Consider the following 18,475-nt stretch of genomic DNA (forward strand, 5'->3'; position numbering starts at 1 on the left):
CATCTGTAAGCTTAGAACGCCGATTCTTCAAAACTTTTAAGGAACATTGAAATATCTTCGTAGTACATGTTTAATTATTCTATCCGTCTATCCTTCTAGTGTCGCGTCAGCACCAGCAATAATACAGCGCAAGGCAGGAGCTATCCGTGAACTAGCTAGCGCTGCGGCACCGTGTCCTCACATGTTTAATTATTAACAATACAGATTATTTAAATAAAGTTAAAGTTTTATCTGTATACTATAAGCAACATATTTTGCTGCATTTCATCTTAAAAATGATATCGTCATCATACGCGCTTTATAAAGTGGCGCAGGTTGTGCAATATTACAACTGTAGTGCAAGTTTACAGTGGCGTAATTATATTTATAAGTACAAACAGTTCTACAAGGAGCACTTGATGGACTGATTGAGTGCGTTTATAGTTCTTGGGATGAAACTGTTTCTGAAACGTGAGGTCCGTACAGGAAAGGCTTTGACGCGTTTTGCCGTGGTTGAGGTAGTATGTGCTTGAAACTGTATACCGATAATTCTCTTTCCGATCAGCTGCTGCTGTGATTCCCCACTCAGATACAGTGATATAAATACTCCGAGTAGTGCAGTGAGGGTAATATGGAAAAAGATGATCCGCTGTGGCAACCCTTAACACGAGCAGCTGAAAGAAGAAGAAGATGCAGTGAGCGTAACAATGCTAAAGCAGTTATGGTATTTGGAATACTATGGCTATTCCCTGGAACATTGTATTGCTACAGGTTAATTACAATCAGATGCATTACACTAATAAACAATATGGAGTTAATTTCAGTGTATTTATAAAGCCGCGTCAGGAATGTGGGTCTAAGAATGAAAGGGTGACCACACAGGAACAGTAGCACTGTTTTAACGCTGGGTGCCGCCAGTCTGCAAAACCAAGCGGAGAAATTGCGTATGCCAGGGTATGAGGTACCGTGGAAATGTGCGTGGCTTTACGCCAAGTTTAGGTTTTATACATTGCGATTTGAGCGTGGAAACGTTCGTACGCAACATTTCTGTGCGTACGCACCGTTTATACGTGAGGCCCCAAGTGTTTTAACTGTCTCTCAGATGGGTTTGTTTTGTAATCTCCACCCCTGGAAATTAGGTGGGGGGGGGGGTGGGGTTATGTGAAAAAACAGCAGTCATTCCTCAAGGGCTCATGCATTATTTTTGATAAAACCCCTTAAATTAAAACTGAAAGTCTGCACTTCAATCACATGATGGTTGCTTTGTTTCAAATCCACTGTGGTGGTGTACAGAGCCAAAATTGCAGTATATAAACTGTGTCACTGTCCAAAAACTTATGGACTTGACTGTATCTGAAGCATGACCGGTGCACAATCCTCCTTCTACCATGAGCACCCCAGCCTATGTTATGGAACTGCTCACGGCAGCAAGAGACATAAAATTTATCCAGGAGGAAGTAAGAGAGGTAGATTTGGTTATGAAGTGCTAACAAGCCTAAACAAGGGCAGCACAGAATAGATTGAAAATCTCAAAGGAAAGAACTATAGGAAGTGCATGGCTCAGTGTGACATCTTTTGTTAAGGCGAAATAGAAGTGAATCGTGTCTGCTGTTATGTAAGGATCTAGCTCTTGATAAATTATATCTAATTAAAACTGACCACCATTAACATCAAGCTTACAAGTTACATAAAAGATCAGTAATTAAGCTTTATGGAGTTGTGAGAATGGTAACACAATTAACCTTTTAATTTGGAGGTCAAGCATGTCAGTAATAAAGCTTTGTGAAACAACAGACATGCAGTGACTTTGGACTTCTAGCCCCATGGGCCCTGGTGCAACTACCCTGCTTACACTGCCTGTAGTTACACCACTGGGCATAGGATAAGGTAAAGTTCAACTTTGGCCAAGGAGAGAGAGGGGGAACTAGACAAATAGATAATGAAAGAGAGGGTAGTCAGTATGCCAGTTCATTGTGAAAAGTGCCCTGTGTGTAAATACACCATTGAGCCACAGAGAGCTCATGGAGGATCCTTATTTGCTGGTCTGGCTACAATTATTCCCATGTTGTGTATCTTGATTACTAAATGACATATGTCTGAAATCCTGTGTTTCTCCTTTTCTCTGGAATAGAGATATTCCAGTGATTGTTCTCCACTTATAATGAGATATGGATAAAAGGTATAAAATGCTCCAGAACTTATTTTAAAATTATTTCAAGAAAATGATTTATCTCTAAAGGAAGAGAGCTTTTGTAAAATGCATGCTAAATTACAAATATTTTTTCTTACATTTTTAGTACTAGGGTGTTGTATCGTGTTAGCCATTATGAATGTAGAGAAAAGCCAAGCAAAATGACACCTTTTATTGGCTAACTAAAAAGATTACAATATGCAAGCTTTCGAGGCAACTCAGGCCCCTTCTTCAGGCAAGATGTAATGTAATCTTGCCTGAAGAAGGGGCCTGAGTTGCCTCGAAAGCTTGCATATTGTAATCTTTTTAGTTAGCCAATAAAAGGTGTCATTTTGCTTGGCTTTTCTCTTCTTACATTTTGATATTGTACTTCTTAGAATACATGGTGGTCCTTGTAGAGGCCTTCCCACTCACTATATGAAAGTAGCAAGTACACTTTCTTTCTGCCCTTCAGTATTCAGTGCACTGTGATTACCACTTCTTCTGTCCTCCAGTATACATAAACCTAATAGAGGTATCTCCTTACATGGAGTGCAGCCTTATTAGACCCTTGTTTGACAAATTGCCTTATAATTAATTAAATAGTTTAACAATTTAACCAGACTAAGGAAAATGGCACCTGCTTCCCCTGCATGATTCCTCTGATAATTGGCCTGAAATGAGTCAGATGCCTGGATTTTCTTTTGTGAATGAAGGTCAACTTACACTTCTACTGTGTGCTTTATTGGTTAAAAGAGGAATCTCTAAAGCAATAAATCAATTCAGACACCTGATATCTACAGTATTTTCCATTGCCTCCATTTCTTTTATCATCCATAGAGACTGGTAACTAACCATTTCAACCATGTCTTTCTTTCCAACATAAATTACTAACACATTGTTTAGTCTCAAAATACTCCACCAAAGGTGCTGTCTTTTTTGCGTACTTCTACTAACAGCAACAGGCATTTACTCTGCTGACCTTATTACACAGTTACCTTATTTATTGTCTAATTCAAAACATTATGTTACAACCTCATGTTTGTATGAATATAGAGTAAGGTCTTGCATGAGAGTTTTTTAATTTAATTAACTCAATTTAATTTAGTAAATTATGGGTATAAATAAAAACAATACTGCTTAGAACAAAAAAATCAAAATTAGATTTTATGTCAAGAACAGAATAATAAATCAAATTTTATTTACCACTAATATATACACACAGTGCAGATTGTAGTGAAATAATTAGTTACAGAGGCTCAAGATATTATATTAATATTATAAAAATATGAACATCTAGCTTGGATAATGAAAGAGCTGCTGCTGTAAATACCAGGCTTGTAAGAGACAGAAACATGGTCAGATCTGCTCAGTTGTACCATAGGTTTGCATTTAATGGCATTAACATTTGAACAGAGCATGCCCAGCGTATTGTGTCCACAAATGGAACAGGCAATAGATGTTTCTTCGTTCCAATATGTTCTCCTGGTAGAAGTCACCAGCATTCTAGGGTCAGAATGATTCATTATTTAGAGTGTTGGTAACAGAGTAAATTGTCTCTGTTGCTTAGATAAACATAAATCAAGATGATGTAACTTATCTCCCCAGGCAGTAACGTGGACAAATTCAGTTAGCATGATTGGATAACACATAGTTTTAATTATAATGTGCTCACTTTTCTACCATTACTGACTGACATAAATACCTTTTCCACTAGGTCTGATCATGTCAGATGAAACCTATCCAAGCTTTAAAATAGCATCTGAAATAAGAAGGTTAAGCCAGTTCTCTGCAGCACACAAAATGCTACATTACCTGAACTTGCCGTGAACCTCTATGAAATGTAAACATTCATCCAACCTATCTACAAGGGTTCAAACATTCCATATTTATGGAGGCAGGCCAGTTTTGAACCCCTTCCACCCTCCTTTTATCCTTGCATTAAATCATTCTCCTTTCCATCTTTGGACAAGCTGCTTCTGCAATAAGGTATAACGGAGCTCCTCAGGCAGTGGTGATCACAATGCTACCGGCTGAGTATGGGAATATTTAACATATATCCAAATTTACATTCCTCAGAGTCTCTTACATTCTCAGATGGTATAGGGGTAAGGCAGCCTTCAGACCCTTCCGATACTCTTCGCTCACCTTCTGACATCTCTCAAGTTCGCCGCTCATCCAAAGGCATTTGAGACAGGCCGATACTTTTAAAAATCCTTTTAAAAATTGTTAATAACAAGCCAGAGGCCACATTTTTACATGAATAATCCATAAATAAATAAGTGAAAAAAAAAGAAAGTTTATCCAAACAAAAGTAAAAAATTGTTTTTTTAACAATACTTATACAATTTAAAAATTGAAATAACAAGTAAAGTTGAGGAAGATGTCAGAAAATTAATTTATTCCTTTATCAGTTTTCAGATCTTTGTTTTTAGACAAGAGAAGCAGGGAGGAAGAATCTATACTGATAGCAACAGATGCAAAAATAAGAACCAAACATGGAGAGACCCGCTGGTCAGTCTGATAATGCAGTAAAGAACATACCTTATTTTTTGCTAATCAAATTTTTAATGACTGAAACAATTACAAGAAATGAGCAGTTTGAACTAACACTCATACCCATATTTATTCCTATAATGCAGATTTGGAATGGCCAGTCTGGCTTTGTTCTAATTTTATTACCTGTCCAATTTCTACTTTTGATACTCTTTCAAACAAACTACTTAACTTGACTATGGTCCAGCTGTAAAAACTATATGTTTGATGTAATTACAATTTTTAGGAGGCCAAGAGGGTTTAGTGATCAAAGAATTAGACTATTACAAAGTTTCTTATTTGAGCCCCACATAATACCTGATGCGTGACCCTAAGCACATCACAGAACTTGCTATTGACAAAATGATATATTTAGAAACAAGTGTGCTGCATAGTTATACTTGTAAATTACTGTAGGATGTGTTCATTGTAGGAAAGTGCTGAAGAAAACAGAGGATTTTCTGTTTATTCTTATGCAGTTTCTGCCTTAAGATGCATGCAAGCAACATCTCCTACTACACTGTTTACTGTATAAAAAATACCTATTAATTCAGCACATTATTTAAGCAGATCCATTAGTTAAACTTTCTTTAAGTTCCACTACAAATGATTTCTTCGTCATCACATATGAAGTCATAAATTGTATAGAAACCCCCTCCACCTTATTTTAGAGAATTGCTCATTCCAGTGTTCTCCTGGGTTGAAGTCGCCAGGATTCTAGGATCAGAATGATTCATTCATTAGAGTGTTGGTAACAGATTATATTATTTTTGTTGCTTAGTTAAACATTAATCAAGATGTGTACACTGAAATCTCAAAGGGCAGGCCTCTATAAAATTTGAAAAGTAGGTATGGCGTTCAGCTATAGTGGACTCAAAGTCTTAAATGACATGCATTTCTGCATTAGAGAAGGCCTGGAGACTCTGTATTTAAATCGAAGCTGAGCAATCATTATTTTAGAATTGCATACCTTTGATGGAGTTATATTAGAGGCTGTTTCATAATGCTCTCTTATATTACTACAACTCTTTATTGTATTGCTTAAAATCACGGATGGAATGCCTCAATGGGCTTTAACAGGCTCTATTTTTAAGAGTCCCTCAGCCTTGACTCCCTAAGAAGACAAGAAAAAAATTTTTTAAAAAAAGGAAGCAATCTTGGGAAAGGTAATTCAGAGAGAGACCCCTCTTCCAGGTAGGTTAGGCATGCAATGGGTATCAAAAAATGGGGTAAATGCAATACACAAAATAGAACACAAGTAATCCTCTTCTTAGGGCTACTTGGCCAATCTAGCATTGCCACCTTTTTAATTTCTCTTCTATGTGTTTGTAGTTGTACTATCTACATAGTATGAAAAAAAAAAAAGAATTCAACCCAAGAATTCAATATTGTGCTTTGTTTTTTCATTCTGTATATGCAATTATTGTGCAAATCTGATTTTGATGTCAGTGACATGTCAGTTCCCTCTCTCTATCCATGTTTTTCCATTCTTTTGCCTATTTACATTTTCTTTCATATATTGACCTCTGCCAGTTTTAAAGTCAGCTTGTTTTCATTTGCTTAACTACAATTTTTGGATCCACACCAAACAATGTTGCAGATGGTACATGTCTACAAGTCACTAACATCCACATACTTCTTGAAAGTTCTGCTATAAAACTGTACAACCTCACGGCACATGTTAAACATGCAACAGGCGCTATCATTTTATTAAGTTCATTCACCAATTAAATTGAAGCATTTACCATGCATAAAGTGATGAAGTGATGTATGGACCTGAGACATTGGCAGTAAAGGGAGTGCAGGAGAAGAAGTTACATGTGGCAGAAATGAAAACGTTAACCGTTACAAAAAGGACAGAATAAGAAATTAATCAGTCAGAGGTATGACAAAAGTGGGAGAGATGTCGAAGAAAGTACAGGAAAATAGGTTGAAGTAGTTTGGAAATGTAATGAAGAGAGACAATGAATATGTGGGTAAAAGAGTGATGGGACAGGAAGTACAGGGGAAAAGAAAGCAAAAAGTAATAGAAGATCTGAAGGAAAAGGGCTTGACTGGCGAGGAGGTGCAGGACCAAGCTTTTTGGAGAAGGCTGATCAAGCACATACACCCTACACAGCAGTGGAAAAAGATCAACAGGAAAAAAAAAAAGAATTTTATGCACTGTTTATGGCACCGGTGTTTAAACCTACATTATTCTATTAAAATATTTTTCTTTTTTCTAGTTTGGCTGCATTGGTGAAATAAATGGTGAAAGGAAACCCTTCATTACTATATTGATTTGAGTGTACCAAATTGATAATAGAAAGCAACTTTTCTGATATACTAAAGACAGTATTTTTTTTTCAACGTATAATCAAAGTTAATTTTATAAAAAAGAGATACACATCAACTAGTCATATATCCAGAGTAGTTCTGAGTCTTGTGCACATTACTGCTGGGATTGACTTTAGCTCCCTCCAACCAGATTAAGTAGGTTCTGTAAATGGATGATTGATGTACACTCTGACATTTTAGTACTTCTTGATGATTTTTGGAATGCAATGGAACTATAAAATAATTCCTTTAAAGTTAATTTTGAATGAATCAAGTTCAGTGAAGTATTTTAAGCAACCCTGAACTCACTTTAATCACAATATATTTATACTTTTATGCACAAACTGACCACAGTGGTCATTGCTGGTGTCCCACAGCTCTAGGAGACTGGATTTGAACCCAACCCTAGTCGCTGTCTGTGCTGATCCTGGATATTTGGCATCATACTTTAGACTACCTAATCCAAAAGGCAGCCATGTTGACTGGTAAGTATAAATTAGTGTAAATGAATCTAGGTATGTGTGTGATGAACTATTTTTGGTCAGTTACTGGCAAACACCTAAGGATGCCATGATGAACTCTGACTTCCTACAGCACTAAATTGAAATAAGCAGGTTCAGAAAATGGATGGGTGGAGGAATATACTGAAAATACTGCATGGTGTTTTGTGCCGTAATGAACAATATTTAAGTATAGTACATTAACAAAGGTGTACAGCGCTTATCAGTGTTACATGCATGGAACAAAAAGGATTAAAACTGAATTGAATTAAATCCAGTAATGGAATGGGTGACAATGCTTGGGTCAGTTAACCATAAAACTGTTACAACATTGAATGAAAACATTTGCACTAACCATTGCAGTTGGAAGCAGTTTAGGTCTTTTTCAAAGCTGCCTAATGACTGCCAAAATGTAACTGAATGTACCAATTGCTCCCCTGTAGTGCATGTAATTTGAAAGCAATCATTTTTTTTGGACTGGATATATCAGAAGAGCTGGAAGCTCACTTTTTAGTGTGCTGATGGACTCCAACTGTGTTGATCAATGTTACACGGCTCACAGCTTGTTCTCTTTACAAGTGCACTCTCTTGCCCTCCTCCTGATTAGGATTGCTATGCTAAGCACAGACTGCTCCAGGATGATGCATCTGTAAGACATGTGGTTGCCAAGTTGCACTTGCCAGCTGCATATACACTTTGAGAGTCAATTGTAAATTAAATTGATGGAAAACTATAATCAGATGAAATATTTATTATGCATTTTAAGGGGAGAACTCTCTGGTATACTGCTTAGTGCTAGAAATGAACTAAAGGAAACCCTTCATAATTATATTGATCTGAGTGTACCACAGGCCTACACATGCCTACCATCCTATATTCCAATACCAGTTGTTGTTTGTGTGCAGTTTAGATTTCCTCGCTGTGTCTGTGTTGGTTTCATTGTGAGTGGTTTTCTATAAACATCACCATGGACGTGCTGGTTAATTTAATTGCTGACTCCAAACTGACTCTAGCGTGACTCTTGTGTCCTGTAATGGTTTGGCACCCTGTCCAGGATTGCTTCCTACTTTTGAGCCTGCTATTGCCAGTATAGGATTGGATAAAGGAGATTTCTGAATATATGTATTTTTTTTAAAGATTTTATTGTACATACAGAAAGATAAACTGCCAAGGATATCTGCCTCATAATGTTGCAGTTTCACACAACGACATGTCTTGTGAAGGATAACGTAAGTGACAAAATGTATGAGGTTACCAGAGCTAAAGTTTGAAATTATTAGGAGTCTCATTCAACACCTTCATATGTAAGATGCAACAAACTTACTGACACAATTGATAATTTAAAGCATGGGTTACTTTTCTGCCTAAATTCGGACCTCATTTTCTTTTAATTATGGATATGTAAATTACCACACTAATTACTGTCCATTGATGAAAAAGTTTTCTTTTTAAAATTTTTTCTACAGCTTTTTAAATATTTCCTCACCCCTGGAGGGTCACTAGATTCACTAAAAATCTCACGGTGGCTAATGTTTTTAGTCCTTAGCTTTAGTGACAAAGAGGCAAAAAAGAACAAGATACAACGAAACTGCATACCTAAGTCAGTGAACACCAGTGATTCAAGTGTGCTCCAGTGCAGTCTGAAGAAATTAAAAAAAAACAGTGTCTTATATGTTAATTAGAATAAACCCTCCAGATATTGTAAAATCAATGTAAATGTGGTGAAACATTAGTTTTGTCTCTTGCTGTTCACTTTTTTTTAGTCCAAAGGAATAAAATTGACTTTAACTACTATGGTGAAGTCAAGCCAACTCAAGTGGCTTTATTGTCAGACCATTCATACACAGTATTTCAGCATACAGTGGCAACGTTCTGCAGGACAGTGGTGCAACAGATACATAGACAAAGGACAAATGCTTGACATGTAAAGAACTATACTATATACTGTACTATGTTTAACATCATACACTTTGTTTATTGTTATTGTTATTATTGCATTAGGGTTTAATACAGTATGCTTATCCAGAGCCACTTTTTAATACCATTCCCTGGGTTTGTTATCTTAATATTTCATGACTGTTGAAGATTATATTTTATGCATATAGTATTTAGACTTTATTGGCAATAGATATCTCTACTTTTTAATCCTCAGATGCCTCTGCAGGGGGGCTTGTTTTGTTTTGGACGTGCTCTGTCTCTAGGTATGCCAGAGGACTGGGACTTTGTGAAGTGGGGTCCAGCCTCACGTGGGGAGGCAAAATGGAGGGGTGGGGGGATAAGGGGGGAGAGAAAGAGAGCAAGCTATATCTAATCTATCCTTTTAATCCTTATAATTATAATTACCAACGTAATAATAAGCTGCATGGCAATAAATCGTGGGAAAATTGGAAATTAAGGCTCTGCATGAGAACCACCTTTTTCAACCCTTGCAAACATATGCAGTTTTTAATATCTGGAAAACATTTGGGATTATATTACTTAGAGATCTTTATATAGACAACATCTTTGCATCCTATGAACAATTACATTCCAAATCTAACTTTCCAGCAACACATTTCTTTCACTATCTTCAAATTAGAAATTTTGTTAAACAGAACCTGGCCGATTTTCCTCATCTTCCACCTTCCTCTATGCTGGAAAAAATATTGCTCAGTTTCAAGGACTCAGACAGCATTTCTTCAATATATAAAATTATTTTACAGTCCCTCCCTTTCAAAGATCCAAGAGGACAATCGGAAAAGGATCTCTCACTCAACATATCAGAAAAGGAGTGGAAGGTAGCAATGCAGACAATTCACTTGAGCTCCATAAGCGTAAAGCATTCAATTATTAAACTCAAAATTATATATCGAGCACATCTGTCTCGCTTAAAACTGTCCAAAATGTTTCCAGGGCAAGATCCAACCTGCGAACGCTGCAATCAAGTTCAAGCCTCACTGGGTCACATGTTTTGGGCCTGCACCAAATTAACATCATTCTGAACAAAAATTTTTAAGTGCCTTTCAGACAGCCTTGGTGTCACCATCCCTTCTAACCCATTAACAGCTGTGTTTGGTGTTCTTCCAGATGGCCTTAAAGTGGAGGAGGACAAACAAACTGTGATTGCCTTCACTACACTATTGGCACGCATACTTATTTTGCTAAACTGGAAGAATCCTAACTCTCCTCTTTTAACTCAGTGGGTATTATATTATTTGAAATTGGAAAAAATCTAATTCTCACTTAGAGGATCTGTGCAGAACTTTTTCAAAACCTGGCAGGATCTAATCAATAATATTTTAGTATAAGCTCTTAAAGCACTGAGGAGGCAGATTCTCTTCCCATTTCTTTTTCTTCTCCATTTATCTTTATCCGCCTATTAAACTCATCAATTTATTTATTTTTACTAGCTTTAAGTTTTACTCCTTTGGCCATGCTCTCTTTCTCAGGGGTCGGGGTTGATTTGTTTTCAATCCTATTTTTTGTAAAAATTGATCTATTTGTATGGAATGATTACAATAAAATCAATAAAATTAAAATAAAAAAAGAACTATACTATACTATAATTAAATAATAGATAAGTGAACAGATTGTAATAATTTAAATTAAATAGTAAAAAAATAAATAAAACCAACTAATAATAAAAAACAACATTGGCAACAAATATACTGCATATACTGTATAAAAGCTACTAGGAGCAGATCTAAGGGCGAGGGTAGCAAGGAGTTCATAGTCCAGACAGGTAAGGTGTAGACGCTGTTGCAGAACTTGTCAGAACTGATTTAGATGCTGCAGTACTTTCTAGCAGATGGAATTTGGACAAACAGATCATGGGAGGGGTGGGAGTGATTCCTTCACAATGCTACAGGCTTTTTGGGTGCAATGGTTTAAAAAAGATGTCTTCAATGGAGGGTAGAGAGGACCCAATGATTACTTCTGCTGTGTGCACTATCCGTTGTAGATCCTTAAGGTCAGGTCAGAGACACTTTCGTTTCCAAACCAGACAGTGAGCAGCTGGTCAGAACGCTCTCAATGGTGCCCCCTGTAGAATGTGGTGAGAATGGATGGAGGTAGCCTTGTCTGCTTTAGCTACCAAATGAAGTGGAGATGCTGGTGCACTTTCTTGGTTCTGAAGGTGGTGATAATCGACCAAGTAAGGTCAGCTGCCACGTGCACACCAAAGAATTCAGTACTCTTGACCAATTCCACTGCAGAACCATCGATATGCAATGAGGTGTGGCCAGCATGGGTCTTCTTGAAGTCAGCAATCATCTTTTTCAACTTATCCACATTAAGAGACAGATTATTGCACTTGAACCAGTCTGCCATTTATTCTATCTGCATTCTGTAAGGTGACTTATCACCATTGTTCATGTGACACCCAACCATTATGTAATTTCCAAGCTTAATGATGGTGTTCAAGCTGTCTACTTGTCCTACAATTATGAATTAGCAGATTGAACAGAAGTGGGCTGACTGAGTACACAGTCCTACTATTTCATATAGCACCTTTTGTAGTGGGCGCTTTAAGAAACCATGCTAAATAGCAACATCACAATACAAATATATTTATCAATAAAATGAAAAAAACATTTTAACCATGCAAGACCAATAACAGAACAAGATGCAGAGGACAGAAAGATATGGAAGGTGATCTGCTGTGGCAACCCCTAACGGGAGCAGCCGAAAGAAGAAGAAGAAGACCATCACATAAAACCATATTGACTCCTTAAAATAAAGAGATATTTAAAATGAATAGACAACAACTCATTTAACATATTATGTGATATTCTGAGAAGGATTAAATATTAAAATCAAGTTACAGTACAGTACAGCAATAACAAAAAAAAACCAACCATCTAGGGGGTGCTCCACCGGATACTGAGTGCTCATAGCACCATCCCAACATGCATTATCTCATGTGAGTTGTTGATGAAGTAGTGCCAAATAAAAAAATGGAACCATCCAAGGGTACTCCACTAAGCGTTCATAAAGCCATCTCAAAATGCATTATCTCTGAAATGCTGCTACCTAAATGGATTCTTTTCTGCTCACCATGGACAATCAGAACGTTCAGAAACATTTTTTGAAGTATGTACTAATACATAAACAGCAGCAAACTGGCAGAAAATGATATATTATTCCAAAACTATCCTTAAATCTAGAATAAAGGTTACAAATGTTCCCGAAAGTATATTTTGCTTTCTGAGCAGATAAAAGTAGATAATTACAATTTAAAAAAGAAAGCTTTTGTTAACTACTAAAGGTTATTAAGTGTCACCATGAATTCATTTGCTATTTATTATATATTTAAATAGGGAACTTTAGTAACTTGGGCATAACTTTAAAAATATAAAACCAAATTGCTAAATAATTTGCACATGTCATGATACAAGGTTTTAACACGTTTGTTTTGGGAAAATCGGTGCAATTGGTCTTATGGATCATAAGTAAAATAAAAAAACTAAATTAAGACACCTTTTCCGCTTCATCCTGGATGACAGGTCAACGTGACAGCTTACACATCTTCAGGGCATTTTTTGGACAATCATGATTAGCAATTTTGGGGGTTGTTACAAACTTAGATAGATATGTGTCATTAACAAAACGTGTGTCTTCTGCAAGATAACTGAAACTTGTTTACTTTTATCTTTTTTTCTCACAGAATCAATGGGTAGAGCACTTTGTTCTATAAGTGACAAAAAAAATGATCAAATTGTTCGGAAAAAAATGTGGAAAGATTTAAAAGCTGAGATGAATTAATACAAACATACAAAATGTGCTGTAAAACATCATTTTTGTTTTTTTATGTGCCCAAAAGAGAGATGGGTGCAAATGTGACTGACAACGCATCTATAGATAGATAGATAGATAGATAGATAGATAGATAGATAGATAGATAGATAGATAGATAGATAGATAGATAGATAGATAGATAGATAGATAGATAGATAGATAGATAGATAGATAGATAGATAGATAGATAGATAGATAGATAGATAGATAGAATTTTAGCTATTTAAATAAATGAATAAATAAATATACACACACACTTTGGTCTGAATACACACCAGAATGACAATAAAGCAAGAAAGTTCAACAAAAGTTCTGACTCACAGTGAGGCATTATGCAGACATATTGCTGTGAGGTACAAATGAGGTACAATGAGGTACAAAGAGAAATGTAATGGACAGAAAAAAATCTGAGGTTCACTTTGTCCTCATTTGCTTTGACTTCAAGGTTAATCCATGCTGGATTAATGATGGTATGAAAGAATGGAACTTTCATCCTTCACTTTGTCAGGGTAACGCGTTTTACTCCCTTGAGGCAAAGACACTGGTGACATCTCATAGACAGATAAAGCTAATGGACTGTGAAAGGAAATTTTATGAAGTGGGAAATAAAACGTATTTATTTATTGAAGGATAATCTTGTCTTCTGTTTAACTTCTTGCTTTGGGGAAGTATAAATGGCTGAGCGGGGCTTTATGTAAATAATCTGTGCTTGGTATCCTGGAAATAAGCCATCAACTGAAGGGTTTTGGCAGCCTTTTATACAGTTCTGTCTATTCAGAATGTATTTAGAGATGTGAGCAGAAAACCAGAATACTTGAAGTAAAATTTATTAAGACACTGGGAGAACATGCAAACTGTGCAAGGACAATGCACAGAATGCTGGATTTGTGAAGCAATGGCACTAACCACTCTGCTACCATGCCACCCAATACAAATTCAATAATGTAATATTTACTCTACAAAATTATAGCATGGATTTACAATAGATAAGAAGGACTCAATTCAACTGTACTGCCAAAAACACTGAAATCTTTATACCAATCGCACAGATATACAGTTTTTAGAATTTGATTATTCTTATTAATTTACTTTAAACAGTGTTTAATAGTTATGTATAAAATGTATTTTGACAAAGTGAAATTCTATAAACAAAAACAATGTGCAGTATGTAAAGTTCAATTTATATTAAATGGTAAATATCTGTTTACCTAAATTAATTCCACCAAGATAATGAAACTTCTAGTGACCAATTTTTTATTACTCCACAACCCAGAAGTGGATTAACAAAATTTAAAAAATTACAATCATTAAGAAAAATACAATAAAATAGGTCTAGTATGAGTAAAATCTATCTCTTGAAAGATTCAAGACTCTCCTCCTCTTACAAATTATAACAGAACTGCAAACATCACAAAACGGATACAATGCAAATACATTTTAAATGTTTAAAACAGATTGCACAACCAAGTTGTCTCTGGCTCATACAGTATGACTTATACACTGTGGTTGCATAAGTGTGCACACCTTTTAATTAATACTATGTGGAAGCACTTTTTGCTTTTACTCCAGTCTGTAGATACCTCCCAACTTCGTACAGCTGTTTTTTTTCTTGTAATTTTATCTTTTTTATCAATTTATTCTTTTCTTGCACAGTGAACTGAGCTCAGTCAAACTGTGATAAGAACTTCTGTGAACAAGTTAAGTCCATGGATTTTCTTTAGGACTGAAGTCTGTTCGCTGACTGTGCAATGACAAGATATTTAGCTTTCCTTTTCAAGCAATTTTTTGGTCAGAATTTCACAGGCCATTCAGAAGTCTTATAGCCTTACAAATTTCTATGTTCTATTTACAGAAAAGTGGTTTAAGGGGACACAATGCTGGGCAAGGCCTAAATCAGATTATTTAACCCGCATGTCTTCTTTGCCTGAGTAGCAATCCTACTTATTACCCAATCTTTACAATTTTTTTTTACAAAATATAATGTAAAACTTTTACAGAAGCACAATAAATAAAAATATATATGTGTGCGTGTGTGAGAATAAAAAAGAAAGAAATATCTGATTTGGTAGTTACTGTTGCAGTGAAGTATTATACAGACATACTGCTGTTGGTATAAAGGAGCTCCAGTCAGTCCTGTCCTTTCTTATTTATTTCCTCTGTGTTAAGAGACCAAGCAAGCCTGCCATTGATGTGGACCCCCAAATACCTGTAGCAATGCAGCACCTCTACAATCCCACTTCCTGGATGGTGTCATGGTGTAGATGCTTTTTGGTGCGGTGAAAGTCAATGACCAGTTCCTTGGTTTTGCTGATGTTAAGTTACAGACAATTATTTCTGCACCAAGAAACACAGTTCCCCACCTGACTACTACACTCTGTCTCAATCCTGTTATCAACACACCCCATAAGTGCAATAATGATGAATTCATTCATGTTATTATTTGAATGAATTCATGAATGAATACACACATTTAATTTTTAACTGTATACTGACACGTGTTTTACTAAAGAAATCCTGTATAAATTCACCTTGATGGAATGTGCTACACATACAACTAGGTCTGTAGAAATGTTTCATGGCTGTGTGTTTAACATGTTGTGCAGCAGAGTCAGCTATTGCAGACTGGTGCTAAGAGTGTTTGACACAATGCTGGAGCTAACTCTGGATATTAGACCATCAAATGGCACATTCATGAACTCACTTCACCTAAGACTATTTTGACTTGACTGTATGTGTTTGGACATTCTGCAGTCAACAGGTATTACATATATCTTCAAAAACACCTATAAAAATCCTAGATAATTAAAAGGGAAAACCTTACCAACTTCAAGAAGAATTACATGTTAAGCATTGTTGAGCACAATTTATATTCCCTCATTTAGTGATGACTGCCTATGTGTGTGTCTGTGTGTCAGTTTATGAGTCTGTAGACACAATAATTCAAAAATTAATCTCTTACCTTGAATGAAACTTGGCACAGTCTTTTCGTTTACAAAGTTATATTGACCTGTTTAGCCTGAGCAAAACTGTTCTAGTAGACTTTCATCTACAGTGTGTAAAAATGATCAGACGTGACACACTTGAAAAGGTTTGGGGCAGCCACCCATATAATATTCCTGGCTGCAAAAGGCTTTGATAGGTACAGAGATGTTCACAAGACTGAGTCCAAAACAGAACTGACTTTGAGTTTCAAAGATGGCGGTTTTAAATTGTCAGCCCTTTAGCTGCCCCCCATGCGCACGTGTGTATATTAAAAAGCATCTGTATAAAGCCAAATTTCCTACTGGGGGCAAATCTATCTATCTATCTATCTATCTATCTATCTATCTATCTATCTATCTATCTATCTATCTATCTATCTATCTATCTATCTATCTATCTATCTATCTATCTATCTATCTATCTATCTATCTAACTAATTGAAAAAAGTATACAAAAGCTACCAAAATCTTTTAAATACAGTAGTACATTTGTAGTTGAAGGCTTCTAATTACTCATTAGCTACGGTATTTGCACTTTTTTCTTGTTTCAGCATTTCTTGTTTAACAAATTACAGATTCTTCTCTTAGGTTTGATTCTTATACTCAGTCACTGTGTTTGTTTTCAATATGTCTAATGAGATTTTTCTCTGGTTAGCCCCCATATCCCCAATATAGGGTCATGCTGCAGACTTACCATATAAACCATAATAAATATACACATTTCTGTAATTTAATTGTTTTTGGCAGGTAGCATAGTGGCACAGTAGGTAGACATATTGCCACATACTGGCAAATCCTGTCAGTACGGATTCTGTATTTTCCATGTCTGCATGTGTGCGTGTGTCTGTGTGTGTGTTACCCCACAACACAGAACTGGATATAGACTGGATGGATGGTTTTACTTTACTTTTTTCTTAAATTGACCTTAATTCCTGCAATGGAGTACTGTATAGCACATTGAAGGGTTGATTCTTGCATTACTCTCAGTGCTATCTGCATTGACTTCTGTCCTTGCCACCGTGAGCTGGCTGAAGCAGATACAGATAAATAGGTGAATGGATGAAATTCAACCTTTATTAAGTTATAAGTAAGGTCAAGCAGCTGTTTTATGCACTGTTTACTTTCATTACTTACTTTTTATATCATTTTTAGTTTATTCTGCAGTACATTTGTTTTTCCTCAAAAAATGGCACTAGCCTTTGAATCAAAACCTAACTTTAAATGCTTATTTTTAGATGACCTATGAAAGACAGAATCGTTTTTATGACCCTCAAATGTGCAATGCTAAAGTATTTTTCCTGCGTAATCCATATGATCTGGTTGATTACACATATTATATTATGTTTTCAGGTTTCAAACAGTCATTATTAAAATTATAGAAGGAAGAAACTACAGTTAGCTGTATTATAATAATTATATAATAGATACATTAGTAAATTATGGTATATTTTTTCACTCTTTGTAAAGTAAAGGTATTGGTTTTATCATTTTTATTTACTTTAAAATGTAGTTATTTTTCAAACATCAAAATCAGAACAGTTTGTTTTCTTATAATCATCAGTAAAGCAACAATATAATTGGTTGTGGCAGTGCAGATTTTAACCACTATTCTAATTCCCAAGGAAATGTTTTCATGGCTAATATAAATTATGTCTTTTAAATCTGGTTGATGAAGAAGACTTAGATAAAATATGTTTAGAAAGTCTGTGTGTGTATCAGCTTTTTTTTCTTTATCTCCAGTTCTTTCAGCATCTCCACAAGATGCAAAATTCAAGTTGACTTACTAAAAAGATTGTTTCTAGAAGATTAAAACGCCACTTTTTGCTTCCACTTTGTCTGGATGCTATTACAGAGTGTGGGTTTTGGCTTCACAAGCTACATACCAAATCTGTCAAACTCACAATGCCAGACTTAGACTGTGATTCATTTTGATAGCCATATGACATTATGCAGTTCAGGAAAGGGGGAAAAGACCGGTGTACACTATAAATTAGTATGTTTGTCCAGTCCAATACTTATAAATCAAAGCACGAAGCAGTCTCAGACTGGTTTTATAGAAGTGTAGTATTTATAGTTTGCAGATTGCATTTGCATCCCCTAATTATGAGTGATTGGATCCCACACAAGGGGGCTATATATTACCAAAACAAAGCTTTTAATTTTTTAAGTCAAAGACGTGATTTATTTGAGCCATAAAAAAGTGAACTCAGGTATTCAGA

Source organism: Erpetoichthys calabaricus, chromosome 4 (assembly GCF_900747795.2).
Source record: "Erpetoichthys calabaricus chromosome 4, fErpCal1.3, whole genome shotgun sequence".
NCBI classification, from domain to species: Eukaryota; Metazoa; Chordata; class Cladistia; order Polypteriformes; family Polypteridae; genus Erpetoichthys; species Erpetoichthys calabaricus.